General features: G+C 38.4%; 1 protein-coding gene across 10 annotated transcripts in view; it reads right to left on the bottom strand.

Annotated features, from left to right (window-relative positions):
• Window positions 1-19,180, bottom strand: part of SGCZ (sarcoglycan zeta) — a 498,244-nt gene extending 479,064 nt beyond the window's left edge. For 5 of the 10 annotated variants that reach the window (XM_072122046.1, XM_072122062.1, XM_072122038.1 and 2 more), the window contains exon 1: window positions 18,109-19,178. The gene's annotated coding sequence lies outside the window, so the exon portion shown is untranslated. Of the gene's footprint in view, window positions 1-14,347; window positions 14,417-18,108 lie in introns of those variants that run through there. The other 5 variants (XM_072122055.1, XM_072122031.1, XM_072122089.1 and 2 more) reach the window with 4 other exon arrangements.
• Window positions 19,181-21,385: the final 2,205 nt, after the last annotated feature.

Here is a 21,385-nt window from a genome sequence, read left to right on the forward strand (position 1 = left end):
ATTTTGATTCAAACCTATGAAAACAGTACAATACATGCAAAATAGCAAAGTACTGCCTAAATAGTAGAGGTCAGCCATAACAGCACAGTACAAACTGTATGTCAGGGCTGGCACTAGCACAGGGCATACATGCACAAGTGCTGGGGCCCAGATCTGGTGGACGCCCCACATAAAGCTGTGCATAAAGAACCCAAGAGGGTGAGGAGGGCTGTATCCAGTAAATCCATAGGTTGAGAGGGGGGCTTATATAAAATAACCACTAGGAGCTGGTTGGTATGATAAACTATGGAATATTTAAAGGAACAGGAGACTGTTTTCGTTCCTGAATTTGTAATAATTCCATGTGAGTTCACTGCAAAGGGCCATACTGAGGCTCTGTCGTCCTGGTGCCTACTAAAACCTGGAGCCAACCCTGATGTATGTGATTCTATAAACATGACTGTACAGAAATATTCTCAGAAACAAACATACCATACAAAATTCGGACTATGGGACACACTAATTAGAAGTATAAAGTTAATGGTTAATACTAATGGTTAATATTCAGGCAACATGGTCAGGTGAAATAATCTAAATACACAACCAGAATACTCCTTCTAGATAATCATACAGCACCCAAATTGAGAGTCATACTTCCAAACTAACATAAAAAGCCCTTACTCTTTAGTTGAGTTCACAAGACTCCCAAGTTGTAGAGAGAGACTGAGGTTAATGGAGATGAATCAAAAGTAATGCAGAACTATTAAAATACCTGGCTGCTTAGGAAGAAACCAATTTGTGGCTCAGGCCAGTGCTGGAATAATGAAAGGTCAGAGCAGCCCATTTTATGATGGGTCCACTGGGCTCTGGCAGATCACCGTCGCAAAGGGCAAATGCTCACTTTGCTGTCCTAAATCTGTACCCAACAAACCTGCCCCCGTTGCTCCGGCTATGACAGGATATGGGGCTCTATGATTAGGACTGTTGCCTTGCAGAACTGATGTCCTTGATTAAAATCCAACTAAGAGCAACACTGGCATAGAAATTGTATGTTTTACCAATTTTAGAGTTTCCTTTAGATTCTTTCTCATCTACTACACTGATAAGAAATTAAGATTGTGAGACCAGAGATGGTAAATCAGGGCAATATTTGTATGTGTTGCAGAGTATTTAGGCACTATATAAGCAAAAGAAATACATAATAGATACAAAATAAATTGCAATCAGATCGGATCATGAAAACATGTAAGACTAACATTCCCAATAGTAATCATGTTTTCTGCATGGAACAGAAGTTCTCCTTATAGAACCATTCTAGAACCATACAGTTGATCACTATAAGCTAGAATCCAGTTTGCTAAATCTTTGGATCCTGTAAATTCAGCTGACAGTTTTACAACTTCAAGGCCACGTAAGGGACATATGGGGGGGGGGCATATATTATTTGCTTTCCATTAGTTTTTTGTCATTTTATTTCCCCTGCTGTGTCTGTTTTGGCTTATTTATGAAGTGTCTGTCACAATTTTGGTCCATTTCTGACACGCCTTGACATTGAACATTCATTTCCCACAAATGAACATGGTGTTTTGGTTTTGATGAGTGTGGTGTCCTAGTCCGTTTAGTGCTCTACACTTTGGGATCTTCTTCTCCTTTTTTTTTTTAGACCAGGTTTTAGCTGGTCCTATTTTGCACCCAAAAAATGCTTACATAGATAAGGTGGAGAGCACAGAAAATAAAATGTTGGAAGGGTCATAGAATAGTGAGAACAGCTGCACAGACAACTATAAATTAAGATGCTTGAGTTCTAGGGGCAACAAAGGTCCCTGATGATGTCTGATACATCCCAATGTGAGCAGCACTGTGATGCAACAATTTTCTAAAATGAAGCTCACAAAACTGGTCCTCACCTACGGACCTTAATATGTTATAAAATAAAAGTCATACAGTCTGAATTATAGATGTTCACTAATGTTTTAATTTAGAAATATAATAACTATATATATGGTCCTTTGAATAACTGAGTAACATATTAGAACTGATCTACTGTTGGTACCTAATGTAATAGATTTCTCAATGTTGATACATTTAATACCATATATACTCGAGTATAAGCCGACCCGAGTATAAGCCGAAACCCCTAATTTCAACACAAAAAACTGGGGAAACCTATTGACTCGAGTATAAGCCGAGATTGGGAAATGCATTGGTTACGGCCTCCCAGTTTATAGTCTGTCAGCCCCTGTAGCATACAGCCTGCCCAAACCCTGTAGCATACAGCCTGCCCAGCCCCCGTAGCATACAGCCTGACCAGCCCCTGTAGCATACAGCCTGCCAAGCCCCTGTAGTAGGAAAAAAAAATAACACTTTACTCATCTTTCCGATGTCCCCCATAGGTCCTCTTCTGTCTCAGACTGTCTCAGACAGAAGAGGACCTACAGGTGATGTCAGAAAGGTGAGTTTTGACTTTATTTTTTTAGTTGACTCGAGTATAAGCCGAGTTAGGGTTTTTGAGCACAAATTTTGTGTTGAAAAACTAGGCTTATACTTGAGTTTATAAGGTATGTTTGGAATTACACACAAACAAACAAACAAAATTCTGAGGAAAACACACAATATTCTGAGCAGTTAGACAAATCTTAACTGAGGCATTTTACTTTGACCTTCAGCTATTTATCCAGCTATCAACTATGTGATAAGTACTATACTGCAGCTATTTAGTTACTGTCTTTACTACTCTTGTATTTCTTTTCTTCTCTATAAAAGCCGATCAATCAAAAAGTTTTGTTAAAGTGCATTAATCCATCATTTGCCATCAACTCCTAAATATGTCGACCAAACAGACAAAAAGGCCCACATTTATCAAAAAATAGTGCTATCTGCTACTATATACAGTTTCGCTGTGGAGAATGCAGTGAGCCCAGGATTCATGAAATGTCACACCATCTTCATGAATCTGGCGCCCCCTCCACTGCTCCAGCAGATTGCTCCATTTCTGCTGTAGAATTGTGGTGCAGACACAATTGGAAGTCGGAAGAATTGTGGTGCACGATCTGACTAAGCACTAGCACGGCCTTTTAGGTGCATATGTGCAAGCAGTTTGCATATTCAGACATAAAACAAACGCTTTCATAAATATGGGCCAAAGTCTTTATGGTATTCCTCCTGGATGTGTATAATTCAGCTAAAAAGTGGAAAAATCATTTAACTTAAGGAGTTGTCCCTAGTTGTACAGATGTAACTTATAGAAGCCCAAATCCACAGGGTATCCGTCAAATATCTGAGTGTCCCAAATCCAAAAAAAAGGGCATATGTGAAAGAAGAGGTTTTCATTTAAACTCATGCAGCAATGTTTCAGATGTTCACAACATTTATCAAACAACATCATGTATACAATGGGGCACATTTACTTACCTGGTCCGCGGAGTTCACCGAAAGTGCATTGTCCGACGATAGTGCACTCTGACGCGATTCACTAAGATCATGCACCACTGATCCATAAAAACCTTTGGGTAGTTTAATTTCCTAAATTACTTTCACAGGCTCCCTTTAAATATGGGAATATTCCTTTAATATTGTAATTTCTCCTTTAATAAAAGATGATTACTGTCCATCCCTTCCTCTGGTAATCTTGCCTCTCACGTAACCACATTAATGTGTGCTATACAGATACTCTGATACTATGCCATCTTTATAAAATGTTCCTCAAAGTAACTGTAATGGCAGGACACAGACTGATACTAACCCCCCAAAACTGTCCCCTGCCGGCTTACTGGGCCACCCTAAACAGTGGCCAATAACTGGGCATTGTTTCCTTTCAGCGTCAAGTGAAAACATGTAACAAGACATAGAAACGAATAACACATAGCAAGTACAGTACAGAATCCAATAGACGGGAGAATAGTCAAGGACGTAGAAAATGTGAAGAAACCAGGAGGAGTAAGAATAAGAGATAGATAAACTGTTTGACCAGCAAGGAAAGATGGCGCTCACAGGGCTTAAATCAGAGTTTTCCAGGTGAGAGAGAGGCAGGACTCTGAGGCCACAATCACATGTGGCGTTAGCGCATGCGTTTTTTTTAAACACAATACAACAGCTGAGAAGAGATTTGCCAAATTACATTCCTATTAACATTGCATTTAAAAAACAGATGCATTAACATCAAGTTCATTTGTTAACACAATGTTAACAGCTATGTAGTTAAGCAAAACTCCTATTCGCAGCTGTTGTACTTTTGTTGAAAACACATGCGTTAATGCCACGCGTGGATGTGCCCTAAAGGTATGCAAGGTATGCAAGCCTTAACCCTTACTGGTGTAGAGAAAAGGTTACAGATTTCAAGCTTTTAAGGAATAGACTGTCCACAGAAAAGCAATCGAATTCAGTGCCTTCTAAGACGAACATAGAAGCCTGTGACACAGATGTAACCGTTACTTTATTTAAATGTAATGCATCCTTCAAATTATTTATACCAAATTATACCAGATAATCATAATACCAGATGATTCCCCCAGGATTGAGATTCTTAGATGATAGAACTTCTGGCTATTCACATCATAACAGGATTTACAACAGATCATTAGGATGTGTTTAGGAAGAGAGGTGGAGCCAAGTGCTTAAGAAGGTCCTTTTTGGGATAGTAAATGTGCCCCATTAGATCTGAACCTAAGGGCTTTGCCCCAGTTTTCAGTCGGACTTTGCACATTCTTTTTAGTGCAAACTGCTTGCATAGGTATTTAAGAAGTGTCTGCACCACAATAGTGTCGCATACAACCTTTTTGTGCCACGGCTGCACTAGGCATCACACATTTCGGTGCTCAGTCGGATTTATCATGCAAAATCTGACAGAACTGTGTGGCAAGCCCTATGTTAAAGGCTTGTGACACAGTTCTGTGCATGATAAATCTGGCGCAGAAATCCTAAATCAGGCGCCCTCTGCACACTACACAGACAAACTGCATTTAGTGCAGTTTGCACTGCTGTTAGTTAATGTGCCCCAATGTGTTATGGGGTTCTATTACTCATCTATTTGTCCTTATTCAAGGTCAGAACACTAGAATAATCCAATATTTTTAGTGGTTAAAGCAGTAATTAGTTAGGCCTCTCACAATTATGTAAAATTGATGGATGAACATTTCCAAATTCCCTTAATTTAAATTCATTTTAGCACAAGTACATCTTGCAAACATTTCTAAGTTTAGATAGTTGATAACACTTGGAATATATCTCTCATACAAATGAGTGTAATTGTGAAGCACGGCATTGACATGTATTATACAGTGAAAATGTGCATCCATGATATATCTCTATTCCCATCTGTTTTGTGCTTAATTGATCTTAAATGAAAACAAAAGTACAGAAGGCAAATCCAAAGCACGGGAAGAAAATGCTGCAGAGACGAGGATGATACTCAGTGCAGCTTACTATTAATAAATCACATCTTACATTAAAATCTGGAAATATATAAATTCTAATAACATTGCAGTATAATTAGGGCAACTAATATTTTTAAGGTGAAAAAGTTTCATCTCACTTTAAAAATAACTACTATATTTTAAAACTACAGCAAAAACTATTTATCCTTTGCAAATCAAGCCATAAAACATCATTTATCAGTATATTCTACTGCAATTCACTTTTTTCTCATGTAAGTAGCAGAAAATCTGGATCAATGGGGATCACCTCCCCTTCCCACCTTATCCTGCTCAGTGTTTTTTACACTTTTTTGACGTTAAAAAGGATTATCAAATAGGTTGACCACTTGTGATATTATTTGTGCAGTGAAAACGTGAACAATTTTATAATATACTTGTTATATCAATTCTTCACGGTTTTCTAGATCTCCGCATGCTGCCATTCAACAGGAAATTCATTGTTTACTTGCTGCAGACTTAAAATGGTCCATGGTCATGTGATGTCACACAGGTGCATGGCTCGTTATATCACCCAGCTCTGATTACTCTCTATGATACTAACGAGACATGCACCTGTGTGACATCACATGACCATGGAAAGATATTATCCACAGGAAGTAAAAAATTAAACTTAATGTTGAGTGACAGTAAGTAGAGATCTAGAAAATGGTGAGATATTGGAAAATTGTAAACATTTCCATTACAGAAACCATATCCATAACCAATTTCTGCATTTTCCCATTCCCTTGTTAAAGTATTTTTTTCTCCTCTTTTTAACCTCGTTTTTGTTTTACTTTTTGATGTCCCCTTAATCATATGGTTGAAAAAAGACACTTGTCCATCAAGTTCAACCTTGGAAAAGAAGGGACTGGACGAGGAAGAGATTTATGGGAAACGATATTATATAACATAATCATCAAAGGTATTTAGTTTTAAAAAGGCATCTAGAGCCTTCTTGAAGCTCTCTGCTCTCCCTGCTGTGACCAGCGCCTGAGGCAGGCTATTCCACAGATTGACAGTTCTCACAGTAAAAAAGCCCTGTTGCCTCTGGTGATTATACCTTGATTTTTCCAGATGGAGACAGCACCCCCTCGTCTTTTGATTTGATTTAATCTGCAACAATTTACCACCATATTTCTTGTATGTACCATTGATATATTTATGTAAATTAATCATGACCCTCTTAGTCATCTGTTTTCCAGACTAAATAAATCTAGTTTTAATCTTTCCTCATAACTGAAACCCTAAGTTTGTGGCTCTTCGTTGAACCCTCTCCAGCTCCAGGGCATCCTTTTTATGGACTGGTGCCCAGAACTGGATAGCATATTCCAGGTGAGGCCGAAACAATGCCTTGTACAGTGGTAATATTACATCCCTATCCCAAGAGTCCATACCACTTTAGATACATGACAAGATCTTGCTGGCTTTAGAGGCAGCTGATTGACATTGCATGTTGTTATTTATTTTAATAAATCCATTTTTTTATTTCTCATTTGTTTATAACTTGGCTATGGGCTCTCTGCTATCGTTGCTATAAAATTAGATGAAAAAAGACTCAGAATAACTATACACCTCCTGAGTGTAATGTTCCATATGTTATTAATTGGGTCATCATGACGGGTAAGTAGGCATAGACCACCAGCACATTTTGAGCAGTATCTTACTCTCACTTATGACACATACATTATACTTACACACCAAAGACTTTTTGCAGAATTTCCTAAATGGGATTTCAGAGAGTAATGTGTCTCTAGCTGATACAAAAGCAATCAGATCAATGAAAAAAAAAAATGAACAGTTGCAGAAATGTAAATATGGTAAAGATGTGGAAAAATCTGTTACCAGACCCCCACCAGCAACATCCATAAACAGCGATGTCACTGATTGCCTGCCGGCAACTCTGAGCACCACCATTTTGGGGAGGGTCATTGTTCTCAATGATGTCATGTTAGATGATGTAGTGACGCACACACGCTTCATTGATTTAAGTGTTGCAGTGGCTTTTTTCAGTAGTGTTAGGGATGGTTGTAATATGCTACAAGGACTGTATAAAAGTTGCAAATCTTATCCCATGGATGCTTTGGCCAGAACTACCTATGTTATAAATGCTGCTATTTCAAGTCATTAGACCTGAGATGAGGTTGGGATATTACACTTTCCGTATACCGTACATACTCAAGTATAAGCTGAGTTTTTTTGCACAATTCTTGTGCTGAAAAATCCCCACTAGGTTTATACTCAAGTGGGTATATATATAAAATTACTAAACTTAAATTACCCCCTCCCCGCACACCGGTGTCCTCTTCTCCACACGGTCCCCGGCATCTTCCTAGCAGTACAGGCAGAGGGGTGTCTATGTTCTCTGCTTGCAAACATGTTATGGCATCACATGGCAGCGACACCGCTGCATAATAGCATTTTATTACTAAGAGGGGGCTCTGCTGGACATATTATTACTGAGTGGGGGTTCTGCTGGGCATTTTATTACTAAGTAGGGTTTCAGCTGGGCATTTTATTAATGAGTGGGGGCCTTGCTAGGCATTTTATTAATAGGGGGGGGCAATATTGAGTCAATATGTTTTCCCAGTATTTTTGTGGTGAAAGTAGTGGTATCGGCTTATACTCTGGTCAGCTTATACTCAAGTATATATATGGTAATATGGTTGTATTACAGATGCAAAAGTAGCCCTTACAAGTTTTTTCAGTGGTCATTCTTAAAATTTCAGCTAGTGGTAATAAATAAATAATCTACATTTGAGACATGTGTCATTCGCTGTAGCAGATGAAACCCACGACACAAATTTGTCTAGATATGTTTTTGGGAAAATAGTGTTTTCTGTGAATATGAATGATTTATTATTTTCTATTGCTTTTGTTGTTTTTATTCTTCTTTCATGTGACTTTAGGGTGCTGTTTCGGTTTATTGTATGCTTACATTGGAAATTTATTTCTTGTGTGTGCAAAAATGATTGCTTAAAGGAACAAAAGCGAATTATACAATATTGAAGAGACTTAGCCTAGAATTTCCACAAATGTATTTATACCAAATATTTCAAAGCAGACTTATTAATGTCTTCATAGGTAGTAAAAGATGCAGTTTTACCTGTAGGGGTCCATTTGTAAGCACTGTTAGGGAATTGTAAGCGCTTCATTTTTTATTATTGCAAATCATTTTCCTTTACACTGTAAAAGTGGACATTTAATACATTGGAAATTTAATACTGAGTCCTTATGGGATGCGCACACTGCTAAATAGGGATGAGCGGACCCAAACTTTCTGTCTGGGTTTGGGGTTCAAGTGCAACCGTTCATCCGTTCATCTCTGCTGCTAAATTGGTACATTACAACAAAGACAACAAAGGCTCGCAAAGATGATTCCGAATTAAGGATTTATTGGCAAAGCAATTCTTCTGGTGTAGGAAAATTAAATCTATCTAATTTAAAGACTAAAAATTACACATCAAAAGGTGTGGATAAATGATCTGCATGTACCCCTAATTGCTTTCAAGGACAAAAATATAAATTATGGGTCTAAAAATATTGTGACACTTATTTATTTTAATAGTAAAATATAACAAATAACATCACATTTCAGACATAACATGGCATTTTTACTGTTCAGTGAGCATGATAAAAAGTCCAAATACAATTACCAAATTGTGATTATTTTTTTACTATTTTCATTTCCAATTAATATTTTCACAGTATTTAACTATAAAACTTCAAGCCTTTATATGGCAAACAGTCTTTATATTACTGAGAGGCTCTGGCCTCTTAGTAATTCCGGTGCCCAAATGAAAGGTCCTGAATGGAATAGATTTCAGTTAAAACCTAGCATGGGATGTAGTAAATTTAGCAGGCCCTGTCATGCCCACTTTTCAAAAAGGTGTTGATAATCAGAACAAGTCGCAATTTCTGGCCACGTACCAGGAATTCCAACTTTTCCAGAGAACTGGCACACATGGCATGATAAATGCCCCCAAATTCATCTATCATCAAACTTCAGTTTGATTGAAACTTATTAACACAATCCTTTGGTTCTTCTTCCAGAAAATTGTCCAGCCCATGAACCTTATTTTATATTTCGCCATGCTCAAAGCCTTGTGATTTATATACATCAGTATATAATTTCTACTAGTTATTCTGCTCCTACCTTTCACTAACGTACTTTTTTGGTCTAAGCTTCTTGTAGAGGCCACGGATAGATGGACCAAAAGATTGTTTAACTGAAAAAATCCTACGCGGTTCCTCTTTACACATTATGGCAGGACTTCCAACAATACAAATGAACCTAGCAGATTCCATGTGAAAACAATGAAAGAAAGAGTGTGTTTCTGTATGAATCATAACACTATTATTGCTGTTTATGTTGGGAGACAGGTAACTTCATTATAATGGGAGAAACATATTTCCAATAAATCATGTTACGCTAGACTGCAGCTCCGCAGTCCTCTATAAATATGGTAGACAAGGTATCTGGATAAAAAAAACATACAAAGAAACAATAAAAGCAGCCTTAATAATAATGGATAGTTTCACTCGGCTTTGGCAGGTCATCTGTTTTATGGAAGTCTTGCATTTTCTATGCAAACATTTGCCGGTGATCCATTAGATTTCCCTTTGCAAGTCTAATATTATTTCTTCTGGGAGATACTGCCTTCTCCATCTATTCTTAAGATAAATGCCACCAAAAACTAATTAGAAGTCGATCTCCATTCTTCATATTTTTTCATAAATATTTTAGACTCGTTATTAGTCTCATAAACCATACCAGATTCCTGATTACACATTCCATAGGAAGACTGGGAAGACGAATGTGGCTCATATCAATGCAGTTTATACATTCTGTGAATATGGCTACATGATATATTTGCAATGAAGAAAAAAATACATATTTGACAATTATTAGTCGCAGAAATCCTTCCATGGTGGGTAATGCATTTATAAGCTAATTTTTAAACAGAAAATGTTGACAAACAGCTTGATGTAATATTTTAAGCTGGTGGAATGAGGAGTTTGTATATACAGTCTGTTTTCATTATGCTTTCATTTACAGGTAGTCCCTGGGTTACAAACAGGATAGGTTTGTTCTTAAACAGGACCTTATGGAGCCTCCATATGGACTGGTGGTTTATTGTCCAAAATTGTCATGTTAGAGTTCTCTCTGTGTCAGCTTAAAAAAAATAAACCTTTATAACAACCTAGAGATGAGGGGCATCAGACTGATCTCTGGTGCTCTTTAAGCAGTAATTCAATGAAGGTGGAGCAGTACACCCCAGAATTATTGTGAAAGTGCCGTACCAATGGCATATGTACACTGGAAGGGGCGGGTAGTATGCCGACTTCATACTACACATAAACAAGATCCTTACACTTTAAAAACGTTTTATAAAAGCTGTAATCCTCTCATCATGTGACATGCTTGTAGCATGAGGTGTACAGTATTTTCTAAATCTAGTACACATCCTCATTCAATTCTATGAGTTCATGCACACGGCTGTGGATTTCATAGCCATGTGCCAGAGACACAAAAGACTCCTGTATGTTCTTGGGCAGTAATTTTAAATAGTCGTTATATGCATCCCGTGTGTCATCCGTGATTAGCTATGTTATGCACCAAAGGTCTATGGGACATAAGGCACTTCACCAATACAGTTGATGTAAAGTTAAAGGGAAAATTTGGGACACTAAACAACCAATGCATAAGGACCTTTGAGTAATTTAGTGACATCTTTAAGCTGAATTTGTAAGTAAGTCCGAATAGGTTTACATTTTGTGAATGAAACTTCAAATTTCCTTAGGATGATTGGATTTATAAAATTTGGGGTTTCGTGGGAATGGAGATTAGCAACTTTGATAATTCTCACAGTTGATATTTGCATCCTGAGGCTAAAGTTCATTAAATTACCACCATCCAGAGAGCTTGATCAGAGGTCAGAGGGACATGAGAGGTGTTGAGTCGGGTGTTCATAAGACAACCTTCGAAAACAACCTGTACTGTAACTCAACAACCAGAATGAACACATATTCTCAAATCTTACAGATAATAATCTAACTGCACTCATACACAAGGCCTGAAATCATATAGCATAAGGCTTCAGACAAATCCCTAGAAAAGGTAGAAGAGAAATGTAGACCTGTAACATACAATTAACTAACCAAATATGAACAATAAATTGTGCTCTATAAGTATTCAGAAAGAGATTTTCATTGTATGGCCATCGGTACCATACTGCTGATTGTATAAAGCTCTCAACTTTTTTTCAGTGTTTGCTTTTTATAATAGCTGGACTTTGTGTCACCATTGTAAAAAAAAAGTCTTGAAAGGCTGCAATTCATCCCCTCCCCCCTATTACACACACCTTACAAGTTAACCAGACATAAGGGGACCTATATTTTATTATTCCTTTTTTTCTCTTCTTTTTTTTGTGCATTTTGTTTGTTTTTGCACATTTAGTTGCGCTTATGCCGGGTGTTAACAAGTTTATTGGTATGTGTTTATGTTGCAGTGTTCCTAATGTATCTTTCCAATGCAGATGTTTTCTTTGAATTGCGCCTTCTTCACCCCATATTTTTGAGCACATTAGAGTCTTTTAGAGGCAAATTAAAGTGCAATTGACTCATATTTACTTTCATACATGTCCCTAAAATGCTGTGAAAAAATAGTTGCTTATCTTTCAGTACACATCTATCAAAATATCCAGAAAATGTGTCTAAATGTGTATTGCGGACCTCTGGGGGATTTTGTTATTGAGAAACTACCCTTAGGCTGCATTATTTTGACGCTGTCACTGCATAGTGCTAAGACACTTCTGTTTCCATTGCCTTCCACTATATAGTTCACTGAAAAGAGAGGTTGAATGTATCATTTTGGAGCTTTAACATACTGGTGGCAATGTAGCATTCCTTGTGCACCTGGCGCACAAGGGGTGGAAAAGAAATTTTTTGCAAACACCATGGAGATGACGACTTTTCTGTCTATGTCCAATACTTTTTACAACAGTGGGCGCAGTAGGGCAAGCAGGGTAAAAATACAAATGTATTAGACATGCTGAGAGATTGAGGGGTGCTAAAGTAAAATAGACTGTATGAAAGCCTTATGTGATTTTCTTAAAAGGCAAGTTATTTTTAAACTGCATTTGCAAGAAAGTTACTGGTATTTATTTCATTGAATTAGTACTTACAACAGGAATTGTGTTAAGGGACATTTTGATTGAGAAATGTCACGTCAATGCTTGTATTTTATAGTTACATTATGCCTCTGAGCCTACTGTAACTTGTGCAAGGCCTATGCCATATAAAAACTTGGATACAAGTTGCATAGATGCAAATTACCCTAATAATCTTAATCATCTACAGTAATGTAGAGGGTAGATGATTTCTTAACCTCAGCTGCTGATGAAAACCTTTTTTAACTATTAAGGAGAATTGTGTATGTTGAGTAGTATCTTATTACCTAATTTTAGTTTGTAAAATTATTGCCTTAGGATATTTTTTCAGGGGAGCTGGATCGCGTTACTGTATAATGGTCAGTAAATCAGTCAATCACTAATAGAAGTTAGCAGGTGATAACAAGTATCTTTTTCACATCATTCATCTGTATCTGTAAGGCTCAGTTCACACCTGTGGGTTAAGTAAAAGAAACTGATAGGGATGGAATGGAAGGTGAACAGAGAGTATTTTATTCACTTCTGTTCACCTATTGACAGAAGCTATGCAAGTGATTTTGGAGAGGCCTAGCAAGGTTCTCACCACTTTCCCAGCTGATTTTAATTCTCGACCACCAAACAAGCTTACAGAGCTGCGGCAACGAGATGGGTCACAGAGCTGTAAGGTTCCCCTGAGGCACTCCCGTCTAATAACAGCCCCCACCTAATGGTGCTAATGAAGGCCTATGGTGGGCAAAGTCTTAAATCAAGACCCTTCAAACTCACAGTTGATTGTACCAGTCCAGGAAAGAACAGCAAAAGAACTTTATACTCTGCGTGTAGGCTGTCGCTGAGGCCTACAGGTGAAGTGCAAGCCTAAGATAATTTCCTCAGGCTTCAAGCTGTATCTCATGAGGTACACTGAATGTCACCATTTCCTTATGTCTTCCCTGCAATACTCTGACACTCCATCTACAATACTCCAGTCAAAAACTCATAGAAAACAATTTGGGGCATCTCTTCTAGAGGGTTCTGGTTAAACCAGTCAATGTACATTTAAATATAATAAGACTACTTATGAAATAGTGCAATACAGTGTAATACAATAAACAGCAAGCAACAAACAAGGTGCTTGTCATAATCCCATCCTGATCAGCAAAATCAGGGGAAAAAAATTGGTTAGCCCGTGGAGATGAGCGGAGATGACAGGAAATAGATCAGCCCCTCGTCCCTTGAAATGTAGAAGCAGTTTGGAATGATAAGTAGGGGCCCAACTTTAGGTCACTGTACATGTTTTAGTGGGGGGCAATGCTGTAAAATCAGAATGATTCTGCTATCACTGGTAAAGTAGAATTGCTCCATCTGCCAGTCTAGTTCTATCCAATATGCTGAATTAATGCCAAGCATAAAACACATGACTAAGGCCTTTGTCTTTATGAATGGTGTGTTTTTTTAGAGGGTGACACCTTAACAATTACTTTGTATTCTATATACATTGCGGGAGGGGGACAGGGGGGAAGAACCACTTTGACAAAAAGAACATTTTCATTTGAAAATGTATAAAGCGGGACAAACGAGGTTTCAATGTACTGTAGGGGTTCAGTTCAAACGTGGGGGTTGGCAATGACAAAGCTCACATGGACAGCAGGATTTAAGTTCAAACTGTGCATTTATTCCAGAAAAACACCAGTATCAAACAAAATCCTTGCCTGTCCGGCTCTAACTATACACTTGGCGGCCCTCACCAGCCACTGGAAGGCTTCTCCCTACCAGAATGGAAAATACTTTCAGCAAACCTGTGTCACTCGCGTGTGGCTCTCACACAGTCCAGCTTCTGTGTCTCCAGGTAGAGAGCGACTTCTGACCTAAGCTATGGCACACCTGGTGCATGGTTAGACCCATTAGAATCTGGAAGCTTTGGTCTGGAGTGGTGATTACATTTCTGTCCCCACTCCAGCAATTAGAGTCCTGCACCAGGTCTTCCAAGTGACCAACACATGGGAAACAGCTTCCAGTGTGACCTAATTCACATTGTGGTCACTGTAATACACATAAACACTGATTTTCTCTCCAATTTCACAATATGTAGTATTCAGGTACAAGGATTTTTAAGGATTTCAGATTGTATATGTCACTGGCAGACCAAGACGTTACTATTGTAGCTTCTGTCTCAATTCATTAAATTATTACAACATTTCCTACTATATACAAAAATAACACTGATAACACTAGGATGTTTCAGTTACTAAGTGTGACAACCCCAAGCTTGCTGCTTTTACAGAACACTAGTTGTCACACTCCTCCTATTGCCATTAGCACCTCATTCCAAACACTATTATTAAAGAAAATGTTTTTTTCCCTTGCATATTACAAGATTGTGTTACGAAAAAAAACTGAATAAACAATATACCGACACCCCCTATTATTCACAATATTCATAGGAAATGACACTTACACTGTTATAAAAATTGTTTCTCTCTGGATGTTATGTCATCCCATCTAGAGTGAACGACCACCGGATGCATATCACATAGCTGCTGGTTTATGGCATAAGCATATGCTTCTCAACACAACACAAAAAGTTTATTATAGCGATAACAATAAAGCAAAGGTCTGACAACTCTCGTAGTAAGATGCCACTACACACAAACAGGTTTATGTCAGTTTCCTAAGGTGAAGAAAACAACCCTAAAAAACATCAAAGGTTTTTGCATAAGTAAAAGTCAAAGCATTTTATAGGACTTGAGTCACTGCAAAATGTTCTGAACCAAAATATGAGCGGATTGTACATAGTATCCTGCTTGAAGGCAATTTAAAGGGGATTTATCGACGTACAAGGCATGATTTAGTCGTAGTTCCTGTCAAAGAGCAGGGATTTGTGACTACATCGCCGTCTTCACCAGTAGGGCGGTGGAGTGGGCATCATGTGCTCAATAATTGCACCCATGGAACCTACGGAGAGGCAGGGGGCAGGGTTTATATAATACATATACCCCCATAGTGGCACGTTTTTACGTGGTATGTTATAGAATGGAAGGATACGAGAAGATTCTACATGGCGTCCTAGATGTGGGAAGTTTGTTATAAAGCAGGAGAAGCAGAGATGATTGTACATAGAGTCCTATATGCAGGCAGCATGTTATAAAGCAGGAGAAGCTGATCAGATTGTACATAGCATGTTATAGGGTAGGAGGAGCTGAGAAGATTGTACAGGAAATGTTGTATACAAATTGAGGGACTGAAAGGATTTTATAGTGTGTCCTTGCCGAAGACATGATGTTATAGCGCAAGAGGAGCTTAGTAAATTGTACATAGTCTCCTGTCACAAAAGTAATGCCCCATAAACTGATAGCTACTTCTATGCATAAATAGAGCAAATATATAAATCAATAAAAAGCCATTTGTACTAAATATTTCCCCCAAATCCTTCTTTTTTTCTTTTTATTAACATACAATTAAATGCACTTTCTTCTCTGAATATGAGCAGCCCTAAATGGATGTGTGCATTGGTTGGCATATGTATGATTAATGTTTGAAAAATAATATTTATATATATTTATTAAAAATGCCATGAAAATGTATAATGATCCTAAACTGTGTGTGTAGTTTGTGTCAGAACACATCCTCCTTCTTCACCTCCACTCTTGTTGTATTGATTGATAATGATTCATGAAAGTTGCCTTTTCCATTTCAAAAGTCAATATATTACATTATCCATTTCATGCCTCATCATAACATGTAGGACACATGCATACTGTAATGTGAAAATAGGCAACGGTAAGTTTAGAAAACAGTAGATTCAGTGATATCTTACAAATCTTTCAATATATTCATATAGATAAGAGATATATACATAGATAGAGATAAGAGTAGATAAAACAGATGAGATAGGAGGCATAGATTACAGTAGAAAGAGATCAATGGAGTAAAGAGAAATGGACAGATAGATAGATAGATAGATAGATAGATAGATGGATAGACAGATATATAGATGATAGATAGATATGAGATAGATAGATAGATAGATAGATACAAACTAATAAAATAAGTGCCTTAACACAAGTAAACTCACATCAGCACATATGTACATGTCACATACTGTTGGTTTTCTCCACAAGGAGATAGGGAACACATGAGAAAAGCGCACTTAGATAATTTGATTGACCTAGTTCAGCTAGAGAATGACTCTTGACACGACTCTTGACGTGCTCATATACTTATATACAGTGTAATAGGATTTGCTATAACGTTGGCAGACAAAATATATTATTAGTCAATGCAGCCTTCACAGCTATGGACTAACAGAGCCACATATTTTTTAGAAGGGAAGCTACAATAGAAGCTAGACTATTTATTCACCCATCACATACCTGCTTAGCAGCATTAATGTATTTAGGACATTAGTCAAAAACACCATGTGAATGTTTCCATTGTTGCTATCTCATCCTACAATATATCACCCACAATCATTTCATTAACAAGTCAAGTGCATTTTCTCATTGGTGATGAATGGAAGGTAAAAATAAAAATAACTGGGTAAAGACTGGCAGCAACGAGATACTTAGTAACAGATAGGTGAATGTGAAGTTAAAAGCATCTGTCTATGCCAGAGCAATACTTTGTTGTGCATCATAAATCACTGTTAATGGTAGATCATGTAAGGAGTGCAGCATCTATATAATGCACTCCCTGCTATGGTGGCTTGTTGTCAAAGTAAAATAACAGTAATAAATATTGAAGAACATAAGCGATTGGAGATGAAATCAGTAGATGAGACACTAAATGTTTATGTATAAAATGTATCTCTGTGCTTGAGCTATGTATAATGCATAGTATTATACTATGTATAATGCTTGTATAAAACTGTACTAACCACAACAGAAGATATTCTATCCATATATAATACATATATCTCACTATCAAATATAGATATATATATATATATATATATATATATATATATATATATATATATATATATATATGAATACTGTGGGCTCGATAACTGCACTCATCTTCAGGGTCTGCATATAGACACTAGGAGCTGTCACATGTGACATGGGTGATTGAGGAGATGACCATAACTAACACTCCATTAATTCTGCCTTACAACTATATGTGGGAGCATTCAATATGAGATAAAGGACTGACTCCTCTCCCTTTGTCACTTGTGTTACTCCCCTATTAAATCATTACATCTGTGCCCATTGTCTTCACAACTGTACAGAATCCTAAGGAGTGAGAGCTCAAGTTTACATGATATTAACTCTAATATTCTAGAATGGACACATTACTGTTATGTAGATAAGCCCCATGTGAAATGCACAGCCTGGCTACTGATTCTACCTGCAAAGCAGCACTACTGTCAGACTAGGGATTCCTTGTAGGATATTAAGAAGAAATTGTTACATTTTGTATCTGTGCAAAACAAAGAAAAGAAGAGCAATTTAGTTCCCATAAGGATGTGGAACAAAGTTCTACCATCGGATGCCCCATTCTCTCCACACAGTCCCGACTCCACCAGTTCTACATTGCAGTTCTGGTTCTTACTGAAAAAAAAACCCTCCTACCTGCTTTATCCTTGCATCAGGAAAGTTGGACACATTCTAGTCTCAGAAAGTCATCCTTGTGGTCCAGACCCTGGCAGTGATCTCTCTCATTATCTCCTTATGGAGCAGGAGTATTGATGAGCTCCTACACAATAAACCAATGGACTCTTCTTCTGTGCTTGCAGCGACAGGTGATCCTGGACAGACACAGACCCCCCTGTGATGTATATTGGAGATAAATAGCGATGCTCTGCACGATCTGACTATTTATATCCCTTCTGCTACAAAGCAGAGAATTGCTGCATCCCAAGAAGCTGCTTCATGCGGCAGAAGGCAAAGAAATGTGTCCAAACTAGAGAGCAGGAGATGTCATGAAAGCATTCCCTGGTCCATTAGCATCCTGCATTGATGATGATGATCAATTGTAGAGGAGCAAAGCTTTCTCCTAACACTTGGCTGTAATAATCCCCAGCAGATGATACTTTCAGGTGTCCCCCTCCACCATAAGCAGTAGTCTCCACAATAAGACAGAGCAAGGGGTATAAGGTGTCTCTTCCCAAGATAAGAGAGGGACTGAGATTTTCTCTTCTTGCTTGTGCTGTGTTACTGTCCTTCACCAGCAGGTGACTGACTTCACTACTCTCTTCGCTGGGCCAGCACTGAAGGGATTTCTCTTCTATGTGAAAAGCAATGCTGCTTCCCTTTCCTATGCCTTCTGGGTCTTAGTGCTGCTTTGATTCTTTCACATCCCCATTTGCTGGCAGTGATAGGGTGCCTGCAATTCTGCGAGTTGGCAGCTGTTCTAGGGATGGGTGCTCTTCCTGCATGAGCTCAGAGCAAGCATTTCCAATGAAGCATCCTCCATCTAGTGCTGCATTATAGAGGAGAAGCAGATTCCTCTTACCAGCCTGCACATACAGAGTTCTCAGCAGAAGTGATGCTATAGTGACTCTGCTGCCTCCACCACTGCAATACAGCACACCCCTCCAATGAGAGACACAGACAATGCTTTACAAGTAGGAGAAAGATAACAGAGTTATCAAAGTTATCTCCCTGTCTCCATCCCCTGTGCTGTCTCTGGCCCTGGAGTCTGTGTGCTGGATCAGAGGAGGACCTTTACTTGCTGATGGGGAGGGTGGAAGCTCAGCATGTAGCAGCCACTTCACACAGCAGAGCAAAGGAAAACCTGTATTGTATTTTCAGCAATATTTCTCTGGTTTGTGCATCAATATTTGAAATATTATTTATTTGAAAAAGAGGAAAGATCCACATGTTACCCCCTGATTAATATGAGAGAGATGCTCAGAGAGGTTCTTAGGAAGTGGAGGCAATGGATTCCTTCCCCCCAACCCCCCTGGGAGGGTTAATGTCTTCTTTCCTAAGATGCAGACCACTCCTTGTCCCCCAGATTATGTCTGGGAGGGGTGCAGGTACTGTATGTTTACTTTTGTAAGAGTCTTTTCCCCTGATTAACAATGCATTCTGTACAGGCTTATATGAAGGAAATATATGTATGTGTATTGGCGAGTAAAAAAGCGAAACTGAACAAGTGTTTGGCTACAGCTATTACAGGTTTATGTACATGTAACCCTTTCATAACCAACAGACATTGGTACCCGCATGTCCAGGTCCTTTTTTTCAGTTCTGTTAACTAGCTGTTTATCTTTAGAAAAACTTTACATGTTTTTACATGATTTTTGCTTTATTTTCTCCGTGACATGTAAGATTTAACTTGATATGATAGTTTTAACTATGACAGTTTTTTTTTGTTTAGAAAATTAGCAAAAAGCTTGAAATTTTTTTTATGTTTTAAAGTTTTTTTTAAATAAAATTGAATAAACTTTTAACAAAATAACTTAAAGGGGTATTCCTGCAATATGCACAGCTGATATAAAAACCCATAATGCTATAAATAAATAAATAAAATAAAACTCAATATCATGAATCACAAAATACAGCCAAAATAGTTTGCTTTATGATTTTGATGGGCTTTTTGAAAATTTGATGGGCTTTCTAAAGTAGGTGGAGTTATCTCCAAGATGCCCGCCATCTACAACTATAAGTCCCATGACCCCGTAGTTCTCAGTAACAGCTCCTCCTTCTTATGCTTTGTTCCCAGTGATGATCTAACAGACTACCACAACTCCCAGGAGTCCAGAACACAAACCCTAAATAGTGCAAGGCTTTAGCAGCTGCTGCCCAGAGGCTGCTTGGAGACATGCAGGAGGTCAGAGAACACTACCACCTTGAAGGAAACCGAGTCAACAAAGCGCTGCCTCTTCCCCGGACCGCCCCGCTTGCTCCATAGGCCGGCAGTGACTGCCGTGCGTCAGACGGCAGTCACCGTCCCTAGCCACGCCCCAACCCTGCCCCCTCATGAATACGTCGGACAGCTTTGCGGTAACGCTATCACTCTAACACTGCGGCCGGCGTTTGTTCAAGCACTAGGAGCTGCTTATTTTAGTAAGCAGCTCCTAGTGCCTAAAATTTGGGTGACAGGTCCTCTTTAAATGTTTGCCCATGAAAGAAAGTTCTAAAATTTTAATCCTAGTGATGATTTAAAAAATAAAGATCATTTCTAGCCCTCATTCTTCACAATTTTACTCAGTTTAATTTCTGTTTAGCTCCTATAACTCTCTAAGAAGATACTTCATGATTCCACTGTGCTATAAAATGCTGTTTTTTTGCAATGTGCTTAGATTATCAGGGTCCAGGGTTTATCTACACTTTTACTTAACTTCTGAACATTCTACTAGCATCTGATACATAGAAAAAGAGAGATGAGCAGATCAGACCTGACTGATGATAAGATCCATGAGATGGATATAACAAGCAATGACACAGCTCCATTGGCTAATCAATAAAACTCACAGTCAGCTCTTCTATAAATGCTTGTAGAGTAAGTGTTAGGGTTGGGTAACAAAGAAGACAGGAAAAAGTGTGCCCTGAACTCGCCCCCAACCGCTGTCCCTTCCTATAGCCTCCCCACACTAAACCGCGGGGCGACTACTAGAAGACTAGCTAGAATACACTAGCTAGGTGCGGGAAGGGAACAACACGAACAAACTAACAAACATAAAACACAAAAGACTAGTAAACTAGCCGGAGTCACAACGAGAGGGTACGTCAAGAGCAAAATCAGGAAGCAAAGGGTCAATGTCAAAAACTAGCAGAGATCACAACAATACAGAACCAATAGCAGGTCAAACCTAAGCATGGAGCAAGGGATGACGGGATTTCAAACACTGGCACAGGTGACTAGTGAAGCTGCAATTTATGCAGCCAGAACCCCACCTGC

The sequence above is a fragment of the Engystomops pustulosus genome, chromosome 1 (assembly GCF_040894005.1).
Source record: "Engystomops pustulosus chromosome 1, aEngPut4.maternal, whole genome shotgun sequence".
In the NCBI taxonomy this organism is placed as follows: domain Eukaryota; kingdom Metazoa; phylum Chordata; class Amphibia; order Anura; family Leptodactylidae; genus Engystomops; species Engystomops pustulosus.